Source organism: Sorex araneus, chromosome X, assembly GCF_027595985.1.
Source record: "Sorex araneus isolate mSorAra2 chromosome X, mSorAra2.pri, whole genome shotgun sequence".
NCBI classification, from domain to species: Eukaryota; Metazoa; Chordata; class Mammalia; order Eulipotyphla; family Soricidae; genus Sorex; species Sorex araneus.
Window position 1 is genome coordinate 151,041,071 of NC_073313.1, and position 23,361 is coordinate 151,064,431.

Genomic DNA, 23,361 nt, shown 5'->3' on the forward strand with positions numbered 1-23,361 from the left:
AACTATATTGCTCAAATTCCGAATGGCAGCAGCTCATGAGCCAGCCACAGCCACATAGGCGCTCTAACTCTTGCAAAACAGCATTTATGTAGCTTTCTCTGTTTTGGAATGGGAGCAGAAAATTCCCTCCTACAACACACCTGTTGATGTCACATCCATTGTGAGATGGAGGCAGCAGGGGCCAGGACAAAGTAAAACTTGTATGGTGTCAGACAGATGGCAAGGGGTGTACTGGACTGAAGGCAGGGAGGTGGTTCCCATATCCAGGAATGAGCTAGAAATAGAAGAGGATCGTCCCTGCAGGGTGAGTGCCAGCATTGTTTCTACATGTTGTACTAGTCGGTTTTAATCTAGCTTTTCTGTTCTGTGCTTCAGAAAGTCCAATGCTAATATGGGTGAGCACCATGGTAAACAAGGGCTAATTTTCTTTATTCAAAGATCCAACTGCCTGAAACTGAGATCTCGCTTTTTCTCTGGGGAAACGAACAAATAAAAACAACAGAATAGGGTTAGCAGCAGAAATGATGCCTCGCATTTAGTGAATTCATGTGTTCACTGGGCGTGCAGACTAATCAGTGCCTTTCTGTGCCCACAGCGGCTGTTTGATGAAGCGCCCTGTGCTGGGAATTCAAGATGGGAAGAAAGAGGGGACCAAAAACCTCTGTTGGCAACTGGTCTCTCACCTCACACCCAAGGCAGAACAACAATGGTCAGAAAGCCCAACACTTGCTAATGTTGTTTCAGTCAGTCTCTGGAATTCTGGGAAGCAGGCATTTCTCCTTTGTTTTATAGCTGTTTGGGTGACGCCAGGGTTTTATTTATTTATTTAACTTTTTTATTTTATAAGTTAGTTCACAATATTTGATTACACTTGATATTCAAACACCAATCCCACCACCATCCCAACACCAAATTCGAGAGGCTTCCATCACAAGCCCCAAGCCCTGTTTCAACACAACCAAAAGAATATATTTTGTATTGTCTGTTATGAAGAGCTGCTGAACATGCTTACAAAAACTCTCTCCTCTCTCCCCCCCTCTCTCCCTCTCTCTCTTTCTCTCTCCTCTCTCTTCTCTCTCTCCTCTCCTCTTTTCCCTCTAGTTCACAGGTTTGATCCCCAGTAGCCTGTAGGGTCGGTCCCTCAGACCTGCCAGGAGTGAGCCCTGAGCACTGCCAGGTATGGCCCGCAAACAAAATTAGTAATAATCATTGTTTGTCTTCGGGCCACTCGTAGCATTGCTCGGGGATCATTCCTGGAAGGGCTCTGGAGACCCTCTGAGATACCAGGGATGAAACATTGGAGGGCAAGGCAGGAGCCTCCAGTATTATCTAGCCACCCCGAGGGCAAGAGGGGAATGGCAGGTGGTGACAAGCTGGGAGAAGTGTCCCCAAGGAGTTTGGTTACATTGTCATCATTGGGTGTACTCGGCTTCACTGGGGACATCTGGGAGAATGGGAGGCAGGCAGCACTTGGGAATTGCCCCACACAGGCTGAGAGGGAGCCAAGAATCAGGGGCATTTGCCCACCAACTACATCTCTCCATCATTGCTTGAAGAGTGTGTGCTGGATTGAACCTTTCCTGAAGCCCACAAGCACTCTGGGAGACCCAGACGCCTCCAGTTTTCAGTCTGGGATGACAAGGCCACAAGGGCCAGGCCAGGGACTGGGGAGGTAGCTCAGTAGGCAGGGGACATGTCTTGCATGTTCAAAGACCCAATTTTGATCCATGGCACAATAGGTTCCCCACACACAGTTATGGCCTTGGTGTCCCTCAGCACCTCAAGGCCCGAGCAACCAACTCCCACTAGGAGGGGCCCCCAAACCTCTGAGCACTGCTTAGTAAGTTGATCCCCTACCAAGACAAACAGCGCTTGTGGGAGGCACCCAGAGCCTGGGATCCACTGACCCCAAGTGAAACTGGCCTCATGGTCCAGGGAGAAGCCAGGAAGCTGGTAGGGCTCCTTCCGGCAAGGGAAGAAGGGCAGTCACGGCGTTGGGATGCAGGCATTCTGGGAGGAGAGAGGCTGACTCGAGGGAGAGACCAGGGGACCCACAGGCATGGTGGAGTTTGGGGCCCGTGTGAGCTGGAAGGACCCACGGGCCTCCCGGGGACAAGGTGCAGCCTGACTGAGGCCCTGAGCAGTGACTGTGGTCAGTGACGGGGAGAACAGGGACAAGTGTGCCAGGGCAGGAACAGACTCTGCAGAAGCTGAGTTGAGAGAGGCTCAGCTGGATTTTTAAAAATGTGTGTGTGTGTGTGTGTGTGTGTGTGTGTGTGTGTGTGTGTGTGTGTAAGCAAGTTGTTTTTTTCTTTGCCTTTTTGGGCTACTCCCAGCGTTGCTCAAGTCTGACTTCTCTCTCTGCATCCTGGAATTACTCCTGGCTGTGCTCAGGGGAACGCTACGGGATGCTGGGAGTCGAACCCGGGTGGGCCCTGTGCAAGGCCAGCTCCCTCCCCAATGTACCAGTGCCCAGGCGGGGGGGGGGGGGGGGGGGGGGGGGGGGAGCACAGAAACGGCCCACAGCGCCATCTAGTGGCTAATTGGCGGAACTGCCGCGGCCCGACTTCCCCAAAGTCTCTTTGCCTCAGTGTTAGGTCTGGGGTCATGAAGGGTCAAGCACGCGGCCTAGGGCGTGGATCGAACACTGGGCCAGGAGGGCGCTTGCCTTGTCCGGGGCGACCCGGGTTCTATCCCTGCACCGTGGGTTCCCCGAGCACCGTCAGGAGTGAGTCCTGGGTGCAGGGGCAGGGGTGGCCCGGAAACACAAACACACGCGGTTCCGGAGGCTCCTCCCACCCAGCTGGGGCCGCGCTGCGCCTGGCCTCCCCAGCCTGCTGCACGTCACACCGCAGAGTGCGGGGTGGCCGGGACAGGCGCCGCTGGCGAGCGGGGCTCGGAGGGAGAGAGGCTCCTGCGGGCCCAGCACGGGCCGCGCTGCCAGGCTCAGCCCTGAAGCCCGGGTCGCCCAGCGCGGCTCCCACTGCACGGCCCGCGTGAGCCTGGGGACCCGCAGACGAGCACAGCAGCAACCCCAGGGCTGGCGCTGTGGGCGTTCCCGCCCCTCTCGGGGACGCTCCTCTAAGAAACGCCCACCCAGGTCCGACCTCTAAGGAACCACAGCTCCCGGGACCCTCCGAATTTCTGCAGGAAAAGAAAAGAATTTCTGTCCAAAGGAGCCGGATCCCCAACCCGCTGCACAGCCCACGGCGCTGGCCGGCCAAGCAAGTGGCTCTGGCTTCTCTGGCTTGGGCTGTGGGTGGCCGCAGCGCTTCTTAGGGCGGCCCAGGTGACCCCCCATGGTGCCTGAGCTGGAACCCAGGGAGAGCACAGAAGAGGGTTGTGCCTCCCCGCAGTGCGATCTCTTCAAACCGGCCTGTTCTTACAGGTCTCCAGCCCGCCACCCCACCCCCAGCACCCCACATTTCTGACCTTGTATCTTCCTCCCTCCCTGGGATAACTTCGGGGTTCCCATACAAAGGAAAAGTCCCAAGTCCTCTGCTCTCCGTGAGGAGGATGGAAGAGGCCAGATTCAACCTCAACGTCTCCAGAAGTTTGGGGTGAAGGTACTTGCCGTCAGAGGAACTGGGGTGGGTTGCAAAGAACTTTGTTTAACATGGTAATAAAGAGCCTGGGCAGCCAATCTCCTTCCCTGGAAATTCTACATACACCCATTCTGCTGAGAATTTAATTTTATTTGGGGGTTTGGTGTGGGCCCACGCACTTCTGGGGACCATTAGAAATGCCTGGGATTGAACCTTGTTTACCACAAGGAAGGCAAGCTTTCATTTTAAAAAAAATTTTTAAAAAAAAGTTAGGTTCTCTCTCTCAGCAAGTTCTAAACCCGCTCTGCTAATTCCCTGGCTGAACTGCTTCATCAAAATTTCCTGGTATTGTACACCCCATATTTCTGAGGGTGTTCTCCTCCCATCTGTGAGAATGAGGGGCGTGGAAACAAGATTCGTCACCCCACTTAGGTTGCGTGCCAAGGAATTTGCCGCCATCGGCTTGAGGCTGCTCTGATTTTTTTTGTTTTGGGGTCACAATCAACGATGCTCGGGGGTGACTACTGGCTCTGTACTCAGGAATCACTCTTGGCATGATTGGGGGACCATATGGGATACCGGCGAAGGTACCCAAGTCTGCAGAACGCAAGGCAAGCCCCCTAGGGGCTCTGCTCCTGCTGCACGCCCCAGGATGCATGCTAGACCCTGAAGTAAGTACCCGGTACCTACCCCTGAAGCACACCCAAGGGGGGAAATTTCTTAGGAAACAGCGCCATCTCGTGGCAGTTAGGCGGAACTGCGAGTAGCCCTCAAGCACTGCATGCAAAGCCAAAGAAATAAGTGTATAAGATTCTCCATCCAAAGCAGCTCTGACTGCCTGTGACTGTCACCAAGTATGCTCAGGCTCAGGAGATGTGTTTCCCTGCAAATGCGAGACAAACCTGGTGTGAACACCCAGTAAGAAGGTGTCAGTCACTGAGACTGACGGGAACCAAGGAGATAGTCTGTGGCTGTTGCTTTAATTAAATGCAAAACATTCTACATGTCAGATGTCATGGGACCTGGAAATGTGGACGGTGTCATGGCTTAGAAGAAACTAAGCTGGTCAGTTGTCCTGTAGATTCCGGAAGTGCAGTTTTGAGAGTTCAGGTGGGGTGTGACCATCTGTGATGGAGCAGTGGGCTTGTCCCAGACAAGGGTAAGCCATTCATGAGCCCAGAAATCCTGGGAGGCAGAGGCCAGGGGGGCACAGCTTAGAGATACTGCTAGTCTAGATTCCCGTTCCCAGCCTGTGCCCCAAACCCCGTCCCTGATTTATTTGTCCCAGAGCAGGGGCTGAGGGTCACTGAGCTTCTCAGGGGGACCCTGGGCAGAGCAAGGTGTTTACTGACAGAGCATCCACGTGTCTCGTACACCTGGACAAGCAGTGTTGTGCGTCCTTGCTAACTCACATTTCTCTTTTGTCTCCTCGGACTCCTGCTGGGACCACCATGCCCACCATGCCTACTTCCTGGACGGGTCAGTATTCTGCTCTTGTGTCTGCTGTGCTGTCTTATCCGGGAACCTCATGCTGAGGCCACCTAGACCGAATCAGCTCAGGAGCAAAATTGGGCTGAGACCATGAGCCAGACTCTCACCCAGACCCTGCCCCCCGCCAGGTGGGGGCCTGCTGGTGGCTGTTTCCTGCCAGGCAGAGCAGAGGCCCCTTCGCAGAGCTGAGCTGTCTCTGGGAGTGCGTGTGGGCAGAGGCTGGGCTGGCTCCCAGAGGAGTCTTGGCAAGTGGGGCTATGCTAGGGCAGGGGTCGGTGAGGACTGGGAGCTGTTTCCTCTCAGGGCACCTGTATCTCTGTCCAAAACGCTGGCCTCCGAGAGTCATGTTTTTCTCTCTTCTTAACTAGGTCTTTGCCCAAAGAAACAGGGACTCTGGAAGCTCACTCGGAAGCCAATGAGGTGAATGGTGTGTATTCTAGAGATGAGATTATACAAGGAATTCAAGAAGGGGCTGGAGTGATAGCACAGTGGGTAGGGCGTTTGCCTGGCATGCAGCCAAGCCGGGTTCGATTCCCAGCATCCCATATGGTCCCGAGCACCACCAGGAGTAACTTCTGAGTGCAACCTACAAGTGAGTATGGCTTCCATGGCTGCTCTGTCCTTTCTAGGTCTTTCTCATAGATCTCTGAATCACAGGGCTCAGTGGGACCTTATACCAGGGTCTGGACAGGGTGGTCGCAACCATGAATTTGCGAGGGTTGCTTTGGAGTATAATTTCTATTTTGTTTGTCTTCAGTCCCTTAAGTCTTCAGATGCTTTCCATGTGTTGTGGCGGAGGTCTTGAGGGAGCATCTGTGGATCTCAACTGGAAGAGGGCGTTTGGTCCTTGTGGGCTTCCTGAGAATGACTCCTTAGTGCCTTCCTGTGAATGGCACAGCACACACCATAGTGTAGCTGCACATACAGTTTGGGAAACCTCCCAGCCTCAGAAATGCTTGCTTCAGAAATGCCCCTCACAGCTGCAGCAAAGCGAAAAGCCCTGTCCTTGGGCACACACTGGCTGCAGCTGGTGCAGCAAATGGGCTTCTGGTGCCAGGGCCTTCTGTGGCTAGCCCTTGGCACCTTCCTTTTTGGTCATGAAAGTGAAGACACAAAAGAGCTGCAGCTCTGGCTTTCGAGGCCTGGGTCCCGGCATTTGCATCTCCGGAGAAGCTGTAGCTCTGCTCTGCTGAGCCATGAAGCCCCTGGGCTCCCCCACAAGGGGCTGCTCTCCCCTTCCCCATGTGACTCTCCTCCCCATCCCGATGAAGCTGTGTATCAATCCTAAGGGCCGTGCTTCTCCCTCAAACACTTGGACGGCAACCTGACGGGGCGTCTGACTCACAAGGATTTCCGCTCCTGCCCAAGAGGCCTCAGCTACTACCTGCCCATGCTGGAGGAGGGTGAGCCCGAGCCCAGGTTTGAGAAGTTCCTGGATGCTGTGGACCCAGGAAGGTAGGAGGGCCTTGCCCTGCAGTGGGGACGCAGGAATGGGCCATGGGAGAGAGACCACAGGGCCAGGAATCTCTGAGAGTGGGGCTGAGGTATGGGGCAGGAGGTGGGGATGGGAGCAGCCTGAGACTCTGTCTGGGGAGCTGAGGGTGCCTGACCCACTGTGCACAGGAAGGGCTGTGTCTCGCTGGAGGACTACACCTCCTCCCTGATCGACAAGGAGTCAGAAAACATCAAGTCCAGCGATGAGATCGAGAGTGGGTTCAAAACCTGGGCAGAGGGCAAAGCCCACATCCCTGAGGAAGACATGGAGCAGGCGGGGGTCCATGTGCCCGTGCTGATGTGCATTCCAGTCGCCACCCCAGTCTCCTCACCCCAGGGGTGCCCCCTACCCCCACACCTACCCTCTGTCTGCTCACCCCAGTCTCCTCACCCCAGGGCTGCCCCCCTACCCCCACACCTACCCTCTGTCTGCTCACCCCAGTCTCCTCACCCCAGGGCTGCCCCCCTACCCCCACACCTACCCTCTGTCTGCTCACCCCAGTCTCCTCACTCCAGGACTGCCTCCTCTCCCTCCTCATGTACCCCGCTGCCCACCCTGGTCTCCTAACCCCAGGGCTGTCCACTGTGTCCCGCTTTCAGATTACCCAGGCTGGTGTGGTGGCCTATTTGCTATGCTCAACACTTTGATTTGACTGAGCAGGCACAATCCGAAGACATGTTTGATTTTTTTAACTTGTTGTGCTAAACTGGTTTTGCTCAGGGGTTACTCCTGGCTCTGCATTCAGGAATTATTCCTGGCAGTGCATAGGGGAGACCAGGTGGGTGCCAGAGATTGGAGGCAGGTTGGCCACGTGCCAGATTAGTGCCCTTCCCGCTGTGTTATCACTCCAGCCCCTCAGACCTGAAGTCCTGGATTCAAATCCAAATTTGCACTCAGCTTGAAGGCTATTTCTTTTTTTTTTTTTTTTTGCTTTTTGGATCAGACCTGGCGATGCACAGGGGTTACTCCTGGCTCTGCACTCAGGAATCACTCCTGGCAGTGCTCAGGGGACCATATGGGATGCTGGGAATTGAACCCGGGTCGGCTGCGTGCAAGGGAATTGCCCTACCTGCTGTGCTATCGCTCCAGCCCCCTTGAAGGCTATTTCTGATCCTGTGTGTTTAGGATTCACAAGGAAGTACGAGTGTGTCTCTTAGTCTCATCTGCTAAAACTTAGGTGATGAGAAAGTGCTATAGGGACAGGGTTGGCTTCTTCTCGAAACTTCTTGCTCCTCAAGTTCAGGGTGTGTGGAAATGTGGCCCTTGGTCCCAGTGACTGTGCTTTCTCTTTTGGTTTCAGGCTCTGACTCCTGAGCAGGTGGCGTTCTGTGCTTTGCACATGTAGCAGCATGTGGAACCCTCAGGGCCGAGGCTGCATGGCTGGCTACGACTACGTAGGATTCACCAATTCCTACTTCAGCATTGAGAGCAGCTCTTTTTTGGTTGGTGGTGTTACGGCCAGTCTTGGATGTGCTGATTTGGGCTTAATGGAGGGTGGCAGAAGGTCCAGTGTGGGTTTCCTCATGTACCTTGGTGGCAGTCACTAAAACCCAAGTCCTGGTGGGACTGGAGTGAAGGAGGTTCTATCTTCTGGGTCTGCTTTGCCTTCTGGGTCTACGTGTAGTTACTATCTTGAGTTTGCTATAGAAAAAGTTTTGATTATTTCCTTTAAAATATTATTTGGGTTTCTTGGGGGAGAGCCCAGTGGGCTATAATATATGCTTTGCATTCTGGAAACTGGATGTGATCTGATGTGTTCTGCAGTGTTGCATGGTTACCTGAGCATTGCCAACTCTATCCCCTGTAAAAACTCAAATACTCATCTACAAAGTACTTACCTTTAAGAATTTCTTTTTGTGGGGAATTTGGAATGAGGTATTGCTACTGTATTGGGTCCAAGTGGCCGAGAGCTTGGTAAGTCAGGCCAGGGCCGGCAGAGACGTGACCCCCAGGTACTCGGTCACCCAGAGTTTCTCTTGGGCTATGGGTCCCTCAACCATTTGACATTGCAAATATTTGATTATCTTAGTGTGGTGGCAACTTTCCTTCTGTGAAATGGAATCCTGGGAAGGAACAGCACAGGGCTCGTGATCTCTTCATACTTGGCAGACATCTACTCTGTGAGGTACTGGGTAAGTAGCCGGGAGATTCCACACATGAAGCACACACTGCAGTCCTTTGAGCTAACTGCCCAGCCCACAGCTGCCTCAGCTCTGCAGAGTACTCCACCATCTATGTTCCCATTGTGGCTGGGATGGGATTCCTCGGGCTTTCTTTTAATTCAGGACCCCGATCAAACCTGATCTTACTGTTGATCTGTAGTGTTTGATTTTCAAGGAATCACAGTGCTTGTCTGTGAGGGGCATCTTTCTAGTGAAAATTAACCTGATCCATTTCCTCTTGAAACAGACTTTTAAACTCCCTGAGAGCCCAAGTACTAAAATTAAAATATAGGGACACCAAAAAACAAACAAACAAAGAAACAAACAAATAAATATATAGGGACACCCTGGTTAACAATGTGCATGTAGATTTATTATCACTGGCTGGATAATATTGATCAGTCCTTTCTCCTCCACCACGAGGAGCTTAGGTTTACTGAGTAACACCCATCACAAAGCTCCTGAAATGAGTGCTCCCATTCATCTTTAACTTCTCCTTTATGCTCTGCTTCCCCTGTCTGTTAATCGCTCATTTCTCCTAATCAAACCCTGTGACTTGTAAAGTCATTGTCTTCAGAGATCTCTGGACTTTGTGTTTGCAAGTGAAGTACTAATTTCCTCTCTCCTTTATGTCCCTTTTGTATGGACACAAGAAGACAGTTGATGCTATGCTTTTGTTACTGGAGAGTAAATTGAGAGTTCATTGAATCCAAATAATATTAACTCTGGGCACCTATCATATAAGCCTTCTATTTTTATGGAAATAACATACCTATTGGGGGATTTAAATTTTGTGGAGAGATTTTGCCACACCTAGCAGTGTTCAGGGACCTACAGGTCCACACCCAGCCTTGTAGTGCCAGGGATTGAACTGAATTAGGGCTCGGCCCATTCTCCATCTTTGCCTTAACTCCTTTACTATCTCCCAGACCCCTGATTTCTTTTGTTCAAGGGGAGCTTTTGTGCCAGACCCGTGGGTGCTCTGTGAACCGTATGTAGTGCCAGTCATTGAATGGAAGGCAAGATCTAAACCCCTGTACTATGTCCCTGGCCCTCTTTTTGGGGGGTAGGGGCATGAATTTTTTTTTTTGCTTTTTGGGTCACACCCGGTGATGCACAGGGGTTACTCCTGGGTCATGCACTCAGAAATTACTCCTGGCAGTGCTCAGGGGACCATATGGGATGCTGGGAATTGAACTCGGGTCTGCCGAGTGCAAGACAAACACCCTACCCACTGTGCTATCACTCCAGCCCCAAGCATGAATTTTTTTTTAAGTAAAAAAATAATTACAGTGGATTCTGAGTACTTTATCAGATCTTTTCGGAGTCAAATGTTAATCTATCAGTGACCCAGAAGTACAGTTATGTGCTCCTTTTTAAAATGAGGAATTAATAGATATCAATAAGAATATTTTAGAGGGCTGGAGCAATAGCACAGCGAGTAGGACATTTGCCTTGCACGTGGCAGACCCTAGTTTGATTCCCAGCATCCCATATGGCCCCCTGAGCTCCACTGGGGGTAATTCCTCAGTGCAGAGCCAGGAGTAACTCCTGTGCATTGCCAGGTGTGACCCAAACAGAAAAAAATAATATTCTAGGGAAAAATTCATACCAAAGGAAATGCAGGGACGGAGATGGCGACTGCTGGCTGTCTTCAGCTGCAGGGCGCCGGGTGCAGCCAGTTAGAGGGATGGGAGAGGCAGCATTGCAGCTGCTGAAGTGGCAGCATGGGTAGCAAAAGCACAAGGGTATCTCCGTTATTTTCAGAACCTTTGTCTCCAGATTTTGCTTCTGGAGCAGGAGTGATGCCACTTCCTTCTGTTCACTCAGTGGAACCCTCCTGCAAGCAGCCCATGTTATGGTGCTGTGGAATAACATCAAATTTTGGACTTATGGTCCTTCATCTCTCTTACAAGATCATTCCATTCTAGCAGACTTTCTTGGTCCATGAGAAGGGGGATACTGAGAATTTTATATGTGCCTACCCCCAATGGCCAATGTCACAAGGGAAGGGACCCCATGGACAAGTCACAGGCGACTCTCAGGTGCTCGCTTGGCCAGACCCCTCGCAGGATCTTAGCTTAAGAGTGCTGGTGTGAGCCCCCCATTTGGATCAGACCTCAAAGGACCATTGTCTGAGACGGACATCTCCATTCGGCTGAAATGGCCATCCACAGAACTGCATGTTAGAGCCCACTCAGATCCTGTGGATGCTGTGGGACCAAATCAGTCACTCACCCAGGCATTCCACACACAAACCAGAGTCTAGAAGACATTCCCAATTCCTGACCTAACTCACAAAAACCCAGAAAACCAGTAGTGCAGAAAAAATGGTGCACAAACCCTAGAAAACAGTGCTGCCTCTGGATCAACATCAGAGGCCTCAGTGGCACCTAAATTCCTGTGTTTCCTGTAGAGGCCAGTGCCACCTCTGGAACTTCATCAGAGGCTTCGGACGCAAATCCTCAAGCAGGGAGATCAGTCCTGGGGAACCAAATTCAGCATTAAAGACACACCCAGCAGCGCTCCAGGGTTACTCCTGGCTCTGCACTCAGGAATCACTCCTGGCAGTGTGGGGAACCTTGTGTGCCTACGCACCAATAAATGATGTCACAAGGGAGAAACCCCCATGGACCCCCATGGGGTGCTAGGAATAGAACCTGGCTTGGCCATGTGAAAGGCAAACCCCCTCCCCACTGTACTCTCTCCTGGAGGTGTGGCCAGGTTGGAGGGCCGCCTGGGGGTTTGGCCTCACTTCCCTACACAGCCTCACTGCAGTAACCTGCTCACAGTAACTAACACAGTAACACAGTAACCACAGTAGAGAGGGGGCCGCATTGCATATGAAAGTATGAAAGCCCACATCCCAAGAGGGGAGATGTGGATAACACACATGCTCAGGCACCACATAAGCAGAGCAGCCTATGCGGTCAAGTTGGCTTTTAGAGGGTTTCTCATGGTTTGCCCATCAAAGTCCACTGCTAGGTTTGCTGCCAAGGGGTGGGAGGAGTAAGGTCTCACTGATACAACAGGAATGGATGGGTAGGGGGGCTCCAGGAGTACTTAGGCATGTCACTTTTAACAGGTAGCCAACGGGATGGCTGAAGGAGTGCTACAGGAGCAGATAAAGTCCCCAGACCCAGCTCTTTTTTTCCCCCTCTCTGTAGACTTTCTCCTCCCCTTGAGTCTCCAGGGTCAGGTCGGGTTCTGCATCCCCACGGCCCAGTAGGGCAGGCTGCTTAGGCCCAGCTAGGGCCCGGTACAGGCAGGGCTAGATGAGGTTCAGGTCAGGCTGGACTCGATGCCCAGGCAGCGATAAGGAGGTGGACGCAGGGGGTGCACGTGGCCGCGGCTGGAGACTAGGAAACTCCTGGTACAGTTGGGAGGCCCCGCGACAGGCCCAGAGCACAGGGGTCTCACGTGACCTGGTTATATCACGAGCAGAGAGAGGCCTGGGGAGCCACCCAGACCCACCTACTTTATTCTGCAATCAGCTCTGGGTTAGGTCTGCTCTGCACTCAGGACTCACTCCTGGCGGTGCTTTGAGTCACCCACGTGCAAGCAAACGCCCTGCCCGTTGGAACATCTCCCCTGCTTTTCTAGTTTCTAAGAAGTTGATTTCCTCTGCTTCTCTGTGTTCATGCTGTGGGGGCTGGAGCGATGGCATGGCGGGTAGGGCGGGTAGGGCGTTGGCCGCTGCTTTTCAGGCCAGCTGGGGGTGGGGTCTCGCTTGCACAGGCCAGAGGGGGTAGTCTAGTGTACCTCCTGGGGGTGTGTCCCCTTGCCAGCCACCTGAGGGTCTGGGAGTGTGGCCTCGATGTGCCCCTCCTCGGGGCGTGGCCTCACCTGAGACTGAGGGCGTGGGGGTGTGGCCTCGCCTGTGCCTCCAAGGGGCGTGGCCTTGCCTGTGAGCCGCCTGGGGGTGTGGCCAGGCCTGTGCCCCTCCTCGAGGCGTGACCTCACCTATGAGCCGCCTGGGGGTGTGGCCTGGCTTGTGCCCCTCCTTAGGGCGTGGCCTCACCTGTGAGCTGCCTGGGTGTGGCCTGGCCGGTGCCTCTCCTGGGGGTGTGGCCTCGCCTGTGCCCCTCCTGGGGGTAGGATGTGGCCTCACCTGTGTCCCTCTGGGGGCGTGGCCTCGCCTGTGAGCCGCCTGGGTGTGGCCTAGCCGGTGCCCCTCCCGGGGGTGTGGCCTCACCTGTGCCCCGCCTGGGAGTGGGGTGTGGCCTCGCCTGTGAGCCGCTGGGGGCGTGGCCTCGCATCCCTGTTTTCCGCTTGGTTCACTCCTGTTTCCCTCGCAGCTGAGGGGCCTTTCCGGGCTCTGTCTGTGGCTGGAGACTCGCTCCTGCCGGCGTGGGACTGGAGGGTGTGGATGGAGCGGCTGTGACTGAGGGTCTGTCTGCGCCCAAACCCGTCCTCGTCGTCTGGCTCCGGCTGTTCCTCTGGGAGGGTCGCAGACTCGGGTCAGCGCGGCCGCGGGGCGTTTTCTCCGCATCCCGCCTCAGCGGCCCCTTCGCTGCCGACTTTTCCCGAGTGAGGCCGCGTGAGGGCGTCAGGCTTTTCCCTCACGTGCCGTCGGGCCCAGAGAGCGGAGTTGCTGTGGCCAGAGCCAAGCGGGTTTTCTTTTCTTCAACTTTGCCTCCCTGAGACAAAGGACATTTTCCTCGCTAAGGCCGAGCCCGTCCCCCTGACTGGGGTGATACGGTGTTTCCTGAGGAAGGTTCAGAGAGGGGCGAGCGGGGAGGAGGAGGGAGAGGAGTGGGTGCCGCGGGAGCGGCCGCGCGAACAGCAGCAGGTGTGCGGATTCGCCCTCTGGGGCTGCTCTCGCCTCGGCACCTCGCTGTGTGGCCCCGCCAGGAAGGCGCCCACCGTGCGGCGTGTGGGTGCGACCCCAGGCGGGTCAGTGTGTGTGGAGATTGTCTGACACTCGGTGCCGAGCTCCAGGCCTTTGGTTGGACTGTTCTGAGTGACCTTTGGGGACGCGGAGCCGCTGCACCTGACTGGATGAAGGGGCGGTGCTCGCTGTGGCGCCTGCTCGGGACAGCAGCCTGATGGCGTTCAGGTCCCCTGAAACTTGGAGTCCTGGGGTTGCACCCGTTTGACTGCTGGGTAGGGCGCGGCACTTCAGGGGGTGGAGACAGATTTCTCTGTCAACATCTATTCCCGTTTCAGCACTGGCAGTGATGCCAAGCCGTGCTCACAGTTGGGGGAACTGTCCCCCACTTTCTTGTTTTTTTAAAGAAAGCTTTTATTTTTGTTTTCCGAATATTGCTTCTTTAAATTGAATCACTTACGTTAAGAAGTTGTTACTAGTTGGATTTCAGTCATGAAGTCCTAATGTTCCCCCACCCACCTACTCCCACTGTAGGCTTTTCACCCTCAGTGTCCGGTTTCCCTCCGCAGGGCCCGGTACCCTTGTGTGCAACAGAAATGTGCCTTACCTGACTCTGTGTTCTTCTGTCACTAGGTTCCATTGGAAGCTGTGGATGGGCACCAGAAGATGAGGTTAGAGGGTCTGAGCTTCAGAGGTAGGACTCGTGCTATTCCTCCCCTTTAGCATAGTAACCAATGTTTCTATAAGAAGATCATTATTGCCCTTTCTTAGCATACGTGTCTCAAGGGAGCAGCTCTAAAAGATCATGGAGTATTGAAGGGAGCACTCCTTCACAGACTGCATTCATTTTGAGTGAGTTAATTCACAGTTGTAATAAATAGAAGGCATTGCAATGAGGGTCAGTGAGAAAGCAACAAGCTTAGCATGTGTGAGGCACCCCCAGAACGGTCTAGTGCTGGGCATCTTGCCAGTGACCACTTACAGATATCACTCTAGCTCTACCACACACGTGTGTCCCTCACCATATCCATTCATGGGTGTTCAGCAACCATTACATGCCTGTTTCCTAGGTTTTACTGTCAGCCTCCAGAATCCCGACATGCATGCATGCATTGATGTTCATCATGTTCCACCAGAGATCCATGTGACTGCTCCTGCTTGGGCCAAAACACTGTTAGCTTCCAGCTCCAGAGCGCCTGAGATGGAGTTGTTGTGCAAGTGAGTCATTGCCGATCACACACAATGCAGGTGTGTCACATACTCATTTTCACATCACGGGGAAAAGTTTTGTTACATTCAACGATGGTTAATCTTTTCCAATTTTTACAGTGGCTAACTATGATTCAGGAGTGAAGTTTCTCTTTATACAGTAAAACATGTGTAATGTACAGAACCTTGCTGCATGTTTTCTGTGCGTGTTCATTTACATCATGCAGCTATTTCCTGAGTGTGTTCATTGACATCACTATAGAACATGATAAGAGATTAGATTTTAAGAAATCCACCATTTGCATCATTAAGGCATAACAATTGCCTATTTTTTTCTTAAAGTCCTGGTACTATGGGACAAGACCTTCACATTAGGGGTGCTGTTTATCTCTTAGGCCACCAGATCACTCAGTTTCATCCTTTATATATGTCCTCTGAATAGCACTGGGGTTAATTTCTGAGCATATGCACAGGATCAGGCATTAAGTACTGGGGTATAGCCCAGAAATGCCTCCTAAAGCACAGTTATGGGATTTCTGCTTCTCTCCAGGGGCTGCAATGGGCCCATGGCAGGCAGGGCAGGCAGGTCAGAGACCCCCGGGCTTGCACATTATGTTGCTGTGGTTGGGACCTAATTGCCAGTTACTTAGCTCTGGATCTTGTATGTGCAAGGGCTGTGCTTGCTCAATTGTTTTTTTTTTATATTTTTACCCTTGATTTTAAACGGGTTAGGGTCCAGCCAGCATGCACTGCAGCTTGCAGTAGGTCCAGATTTCACCCTCTGCCACTAACTTGATGATGCCAAGCCCAGATCCAGGTGTTAGCCCTAAGGGCTGGTAGGTGTATTTGTGTACTTTCAGTGCAAAAACAAGCTAGAGTAAATGGATGTCTTTTCCTTTTAATTTTATGAAAAGTTTTTCCCCCAGTACTTCAGTATTTCAGTTGATTTCTAATGTTGCTGAGTGCTAGTTCAGATTTTGTAGATACCACTTTCTCCACTTGCCCATTGTTTTTTTTTTCTGTTCTCAACGCTTCATTTTAGTCCTGTGAGGGAATTAAGGACATTGAATCCAAAGGTGACTCCTCATCTGCAGCACTTCTGCAGCACTTACTTTGCATATTCATGGCTCTGTGTCTCTATGGTGGCTCTCTCTTGGTTGGACGTCACATCAGACACTCTGCAATGGCATGTCTTGTTATTGTTGTCCAGAATTTGTTTTGTAGTCTGTGCCATTTAGATTTTGTGGCTCGCATTTATATTTTAATGACTTGATTTCTGACAAGTCTCTCACAGCAGAGAGTCTCTTGCCCACACACCTGGCTATCTTCCCCAGAATGGGATGGGCTTCAGCTTCTCTCCCTGCCCAGAGCAGAGCCAAAGACCACCGGAACCTAGCCACAGCCAAGCTCAAGGCCCCTCTCCACACGTTCGGACAGGCCTCATGCATGAAGGTACCGGCAGAGGAACCCAGGTGTGTGTAATCCCATCAATGGCCAACATCCAGAGACTTAAAAGCAAGCTCCCAGAAGATATCTTATAACCTACTTTTCCCTCCGGGAGAAACTCGAAAGCTACTGATAGCTTCCTGCCCACATGGGACAGCCTCTCAAGCTTCCCATGGTGTATCTATATGCCAAAACCAGTAACCAGCTGAATCTCATTCCCCTGACCCTGAAGCCTTTAGAGGCTTCTAAAATCTCAGGGATAGGACGAATGTAGAGGTTACTGAGACTGCTTGAGCGACTCGATGACCAACGGGATTTCGTGATCATGATCGTGATTTCTGACAGATGCACACAGAGCATTACTGCTCATATGCCGTAGGAGTGGCAGTGCTTTTCCCAATTCTACACATCCCAAATCTATCATACTGTCAGATCTGAAACGTGACTGCATCCTTGTCTCAGGCACCATTACTTCATACTTTCTCCAGTGCTGTGTTCCCGTATGTGCATTCTTTTGTCTTCACAACAGAGTCAGGCATGCGTGTTCACTCACATGCCCGTGTAATCACATCCATGTGTGTGCACATTCATTGTTATTCTCTTTAATCATGCATGCTTTGAGATCAAGGGCAGATGCGGAAATGCTAGTCACTCAAATCTTCTGTCTCTTGCATGTACACACACACACACACACACACATCTGCCTTGCACCAGGTGTGTATGTGCATGAACCTATACATGCACACAGGCACAGTCTCCTTAAACAGTCTTTATTGCTCAGCTAGTAATGCGTGGGCATACTAACAGATATGTACTTGTTTGCTTCCTTTACTCCTCTTGGTGTGTGCAGATTTTCTTTACCCTTAAGATTGTCACATGTTTGCATTTGAGTCTCGGTACTGTTTATTTTGGGGGTGCACTGACAGCTTGCGCTTTCACAAACAGGTCTTGCTTCAGTGTACATTTCACTTGTTCCAACATCCTGGATTGTGAGTTTGTACACATACTCATAGACACACACATGCACAGAATTAGGCTTATTCCATTATTCAGCTAGTAAGCACTGCAATTTTCCTCTGGGTTAACAGTAGGATATGTTGGCAAATATGTGCCCAGTCTTTTCTATTTCACAGTATGTTTCTTAACAGGGAGTTCTGAGCAGCTTGGGAGAAAAGGGTGTGCTTCAGCCTGGTCTTTCTTCGAGTAAAGTATTTGTACTTTAGTCACACAGTGTTTCTTGCTCCCTAACCTTCCCTCCCTTTCTGCTCTCAAACACACATGCACATCTTACCCTGGAAGATGGTGGCACTAATACTACTGTCTCCTACTCATATTAATGCAGTGTGCCATTGTTCTCCTCAGAATTCAGTTATTTTTATTTATATTTCTTACTTTGTGGCATGGAGTGATAGTGCAGTATGTAGAGAACTTCCTTGATTTGGGTATAAGACATTTTAGGGATAGCGTGCTGTTTTCTGGGTGTGACACACACACAACTGTACCTGCACTTTTCAATCTGTCAAGGAAAATTGGTCATCTTTTTCCATAAGGAGCTTCCTGGGAAGTACTATCTGTATTTTATGACAATGTGTCCTGAGGAGCTTAGGTAAACAACTCCATGAGAAAGCATGCTTTGATAGACCACTGTCCACATTTTCATAGTTTCAACATGCATTGCTTAGATGCAGTATTTCCACTTTCACATAGATGCAAAGTGAGTTCTCAAGTTCCTTTTGGGCTGTCCAGACTATTTGCATTCATGTATGGATTTGCCACCCTTGCTTATACACAGTGGCATGCTATGCTTTGCTTCCATGTATTATCAAAGAGCACTTTTACGCTCTACTGAGACTAAGGCAGTGCCACTGTTTTGGATTGTCTGCTACTGCATTCATCCTGAAAGATGATTCATTCTTATGGACTGGTTTCTCTCAGTGTGTGGCTTTGCAAGTTTTCTCCGTTTTCCTGGGCCAGGAAAGAAGTCTGATGAACTGGGGGACATGGGAGGCCCAAGTTTTCAGGGCATTTATTGATCCCTGAGAACGTGTATTCATGACATTCTGTAAGATAGGCACTTAATCAATTAGTGTTCAAGAGTATTAGTTGTCAGTAAGAACAAACGGTAGGCCTTTATTTCTCTTCTCATTTTACTCTGTGTCTTTTGTCAACTTTTGTAGGATAACATGGAGTTTGTCCTTTTAGCCTTGCTGCAGGGAACTTAGTTTACCTTAGAGCAATGGCCTTTCTTTATGGACACAGGAAGACTGCGCTTTCCCCCGGAGATCTCTCCGGCCCGCGGAGAGACAACAGTGGAAAGCGCTCCTAATTGGGTGGGTTCTGTGAGCGGTTCCGACCTGAAATAAAACTAGTGAGGATAATAAATAGGGGGCCCAAGACGACACATGCCGATCAAGGGCAACTTTATTAACTGCCACGCTGGTTTTATACTTTTCTTAGCAGGGGGTTGGTACATAAGTTGTCAATCATCAGGGAAGTGTCTTCTCAGACCAAATAAGGAAAGGTTCGGGGTGTATTAGGTGGGCTTACAACATTCTTCAAGAGTAGATTGAGAAATAGTGGGGAGGGGAAGGCAAGGGTTCATCTGGCAGGAGCATCTGGCAGGAGGAATGCACAAGGTAGAGGAAGGTATTCTACTTTAGGACTTTATGGCGGCTCTTAGTTAACTGCCCTGGGCTACTTTTACCTTTTGAGTTTGGCTATTTCCTTTGTCACAAGGGCACCTTTGCCTCAGGTCAAGCAAAGCTGGTAATGGAATTTTCCGGTTTGTCCAGAGTAAAGGTTTCGGGGTCCTCTTTTGTTCAGGGTCCTGAGCAGTCCCCAACAGAAGACAGTTAATATTATGCTTTATAACTTGGGAGCTGATTGACTCCAATAATATTTACTCCTGGGCATCTTCTTTCTCAACTCAGTTGCCCTTGGTTCCTAGCACCCCAAAAGCAGGGTCTCAACGAGGGATGGAATGGACCCAGGGCAAGCTGTGAGCTACCCTGGCATCGAAATGGGCCAGGCCAAAGCGCCACAATACTCAACTATAAGTTGAGAGCATGGTCATAGACCAATGCTGTCATGATCCAAAAGTAACGACGAGACTAGGACCCTGCTGGGGTTAGGAAGACTAACCTGGCCTGAGGACTGTGGTCTGGAATATATAGTGAATGTCCTCAGGAAGAACCACACTTTAAGTCTGATGTATCTTTTACTGTGCTCATACAGAATGACATTGCTAGAAATATTAGAAGTAAATTCACAATCTAAGGTGGTCAGATGCTAGCATTTTTCTTTCTTGGTCAAGGCTAGTTCTGAGGCAGAGAACTAGTATCTTCTTATCAGACATGGGGATAGGCTGCCTTAGTGACACACTTCTTTCCATTCTGGGAGGCGCTCCTCAATCCTAATCATAGTTCTATCTGCGGCTGAGTCTAGCTGTCCTTTGAACTCCTTCCCGTCCAGAAGTACGGCTATCTTTGGTAATGCCCCGCTGACAATGGGGATGCTCCAATGCACATTGGTCTCTTTTCTCCCTTTTATTGACAAACCTGGAGGTTGCCCCTTCTGTAGTTTATTCTGATTCTGTAAGGCTGTGGCTAGAACCTAGGTCTGCGTAGGGGACCCTGAATCTTGGGTAGCACATATCCAATTATCTATGGGATTGGTTTTCATGCCAGCGTAAGCGGCCCTATGCTCTGTAGTTTGTTGCATTCCACCCTGGGGAGCCTCAGAGGGGCCTCCGTCAAGCCGCCTCCAGGCTGATAACGCCAAGACACAAACCTGATCTTGATAAGGGTCCGGGATGGCTGCCTGCTGGGGGCCTGTGCTCCACTGATCTGCTGTCCCTGACAGCTGCCCGTATGTTATGGGGGTGGGGGGGGTGTTGGGCAGCAGCATTTCGGTCTGCCTGTATGTGGCATTGTTCCTTAAAGAAAGCTTCCTACATTATGAATTGGGGAGTACTGCCCGACACAGAGCTCTCTAGTTGGCAGTAGTGCAGGGATGAAGGGCTAGCCCCTGAAGGATGCTGTCAGTGCACAGGGAGTTGGGCCCATCCTCAGCCACTGCCTTTTTTAGCTCCTTCAAGTCCCCAGGATCCCATGGATAGCAAGTTGCTGGCCGGGCTCCCCCGGAGTTGAGATTAACCCGGAAGGCACAGAGGGGTTTCCAATAGTCCCTCTCCAGTCTTGGGTTGAAAAAGGTAGTAGAGGGGCTGGAGCGATAGCACAGCGGGTAGGGCGTTTGCCTTGTAAGCGGCCAACCCAGGTTAAATTCCCAGCATCCCATATGGTCCCCCAGCACCTCCAGGAATAATTCCTGAGTGCAGAGCCAGGAGTAACCCCTGTCCACTGTTGGGTGTGACCCAAAAAGCAAAAAAAAAGGTAGTAGAGGGTCCTTCTGGAGGGGCAGGAAGGTAGTAGAGGGTCCTTCTGGAGGGGCAGGAGGGGCAGTGGGGCGAACAGGTTCAGGTCTATCTCCCCCCAATAATTTCTTCAGTTATCTCATCTACTATGTCCTGATCAGTAAGGGGCGGCCCTGAGATAGCTGCTTGTTTAGTATCTGGAGAGGCCCACTCTCTTTCCTCCCCGAAGCATGCTTTTAGAGCTGCTATTGTTGCATGCAAACCTAGTGGGGGACTTTTGCCTGTTTTTTTGTCTGTCCCCTAACAAGCTTTTCTACCTGATCCCAGGTGTCCCAGGAGGACACCCAGTGGAAACCCATGGAGCCACCTCAAGGATAGCACCCCAGATCTTAGCTGCTCTATCTTCAGAGAATTCTAGCCCCTGGCTCTTTAGCAGATAACGTAGAGCTTTCAGAGCTGGGTGATGCACCTTCTGAATGGAGTTGCCCATGATATTAGGGAATCTAGTAGTGTCAAAAAGGTCAGGATAGATGGTGGTCCCACTTGGAGACCACCGAGGCAAAGGAAAGAATACAGAGGAGAGGCTCAGCAGCGCCCACAATAAATGGTGACAGATGGAATGCTTGTTAACAAGTTCCTGCCAGTTGCACAGTTTTTCTTCTGCAGGGGACATGAGTTTATCTGGGACTCATGGCTGTGACCCCCCTCATCCTATGGCCTTTTGAAAATACACACAGCAAAAATGAGACAATACACCAAAAAAAAGATGATAAGGATGCCAGCGTCCTGAGGCGAAACACAGATATAAGGAACAGATACTAGGCACCCCATAGGCAGGGTGTGTGTGTGGTGGGGGGAGAAGCGAAAACAAAGTGGGAATTGACTGAAACAGTCCTGTCCCAAAGGAGGACACTTCTGATAGCCTGCCTTACTACCGGGGCAGAGCTCTAACTCCAGTTCATTCCCCTTCTTGAATTACCAACGTGGTGTCTCCATAACGTGGTGTCTCCATGCAGTCGCCTATTTTACTGCATGGATTCGGGGCAGTCAGGGGATCATACCTAGCTCCAACGATGTCTGTGCTGTCCACGTCCACATGTCCCTGTTCAGGCGCCAGATGTCAGCGTCCTGGCCAGTAGACCCCGGAAAACTGGAGTATGATCCCTCAGCCATTGGACTTACTCCCTATAGGAGAGGGCGTGGGAAGGGTAGAAGCCCCTGCCCTGCCCCTCTGTGCACCACAGCCACCCCCCACCACCACCGAGAAAGAACCATGCAGAGGGGGGAGAGTTGGAGGTCAAGCAACTCTCATTTTGTTAGTTCGCACACAAGATATTTATAAGCAAATGTCAGGGTGGCTTGGATACTTATCAATGCTTGTCATGTACACTTTGCTGGGCCCTTTACAGATGTTAGCCAAAAGATTTATGTTTCCGGCTTCTCAAGGCTGGGTATGTTAGCTCAGACAAGTGGTGACTTTCAGGTTTCATCCCATTATCTTCTCAACCAGGGCACCCTTCTGGGTGGAGTGCTGGCACAGGGCCTTAGGGCCCTGTTTGAAGAGAGCCTGCTCCTGCTTCTAAGGGCATGGGATTTGGCCAGGGTCTCAGGCTGGCTGCTGAGACCCCAACAGTAATACAGTGGGAAGGAATATTTAAAGAAATCATTTTCCCGGATTTGGGTGGGTGGAGGGTTACTGTGGCCTCTCTGGCTGTTTTCCTTATATAGGTAAGAAAGATAAAGGCATACTTGGAACTAGCCGTTTGAAATGTGGATCATGGTGGCACATTTCATTGTTGACCAGGGCTTTCTTCTTTTTCCAGATGTTTGTCCTTGCAGCTAGAAAGTATAAGAAGTTTATGAGATCAGAATACATTATCTCCATTGACGTTACGGATTTACATTGTGGAGGGAGGGTAGCAACCCGAGGCTCAATCTGTCACATGTCAGTGATCTCTTCTATGAGGCCTTAATGTCTCCAGGGTAAGCTACAACAATCTCCACCCCCTTTCCTCTAAGGAAAACTTTAGGGATCATTATTAGCAGAGTATTCATAACAAGCAATACAAAATAAATGATATAGGATCTGCCTTTGGGGCAGGCTTGTGTGGTGTTGGGAAGATGAAGATTCGAAATAATGGTGGTGGGAAGGGGGAATGGTGGTGGAATTGGTGTTGGAATAGAGTGCCATAAATGATAGTGAACAACTTTCTAAATATAAAATTAAAAAAATCTTGGGGATGGGAGCCACCTGATAAGATATGCAACTGGTCCGGATTCGAAACCTTGTACCACATAAGTTACTTGAGCTTAGTTACCTAAGGTCTCTCATGAACATAGATGTAGGAATAAGCCCTGAGCCTCCCAGAGTGTGGCTCAACCTTGCCCCTCCAACTTCTTTCTAATGAAGTGGGCCACTCCTGGGGCATGGTGGGGGAGAGGGCAGCAAGGTCAACTCTCAGCGGTGATCAGAGAAGCAACGCTTGCTTGCTTCCAGGAGACATCTCTGAAGAAGTGATAGTAACTCCAATTTTTGAGCAATATATAATTATTTATATTATTAGGTCTTTGTGTTGTGTTACTCATTTAACTCTTCATTTCAGAGGCCTTGTATCTTTGTATAATGCATGTTCTTATGGACATTATGAAGTTGTAGAACTTCTAGTTAAGCATGGAGCAGTAGTTAATGTAGCAGATTTGTGGAAATTGACACCTTTACATGAAGCTGCGGCAAAAAGAAAATACAAAATTTGTAAACTTCTGCTTCAGGTACGCCAAAATACTTGAATAGGCTGTATATTATATAGAAC

At 50.8% G+C, this 23,361-nt stretch overlaps 1 long non-coding RNA gene across 7 annotated transcripts in view; it reads left to right on the top strand.

Moving 5' to 3' along the window:
- Positions 1 to 4,977: 4,977 nt before the first annotated feature.
- LOC129400155 (uncharacterized) overlaps positions 4,978 to 23,361 on the top strand; it is a 34,485-nt gene continuing 16,101 nt past the window's right edge. For 4 of the 7 annotated variants that reach the window (XR_008627472.1, XR_008627477.1, XR_008627478.1 and 1 more), the window contains exons 1-5: positions 4,978 to 5,024; positions 5,405 to 5,463; positions 6,326 to 6,491; positions 14,158 to 14,218; positions 22,375 to 22,534. This is a non-coding gene — a long non-coding RNA (uncharacterized LOC129400155). Of the gene's footprint in view, positions 5,025 to 5,404; positions 5,629 to 5,793; positions 6,492 to 14,157; positions 14,219 to 22,374; positions 22,535 to 23,361 lie in introns of all 7 variants that reach the window. The other 3 variants (XR_008627475.1, XR_008627474.1, XR_008627476.1) reach the window with 3 other exon arrangements.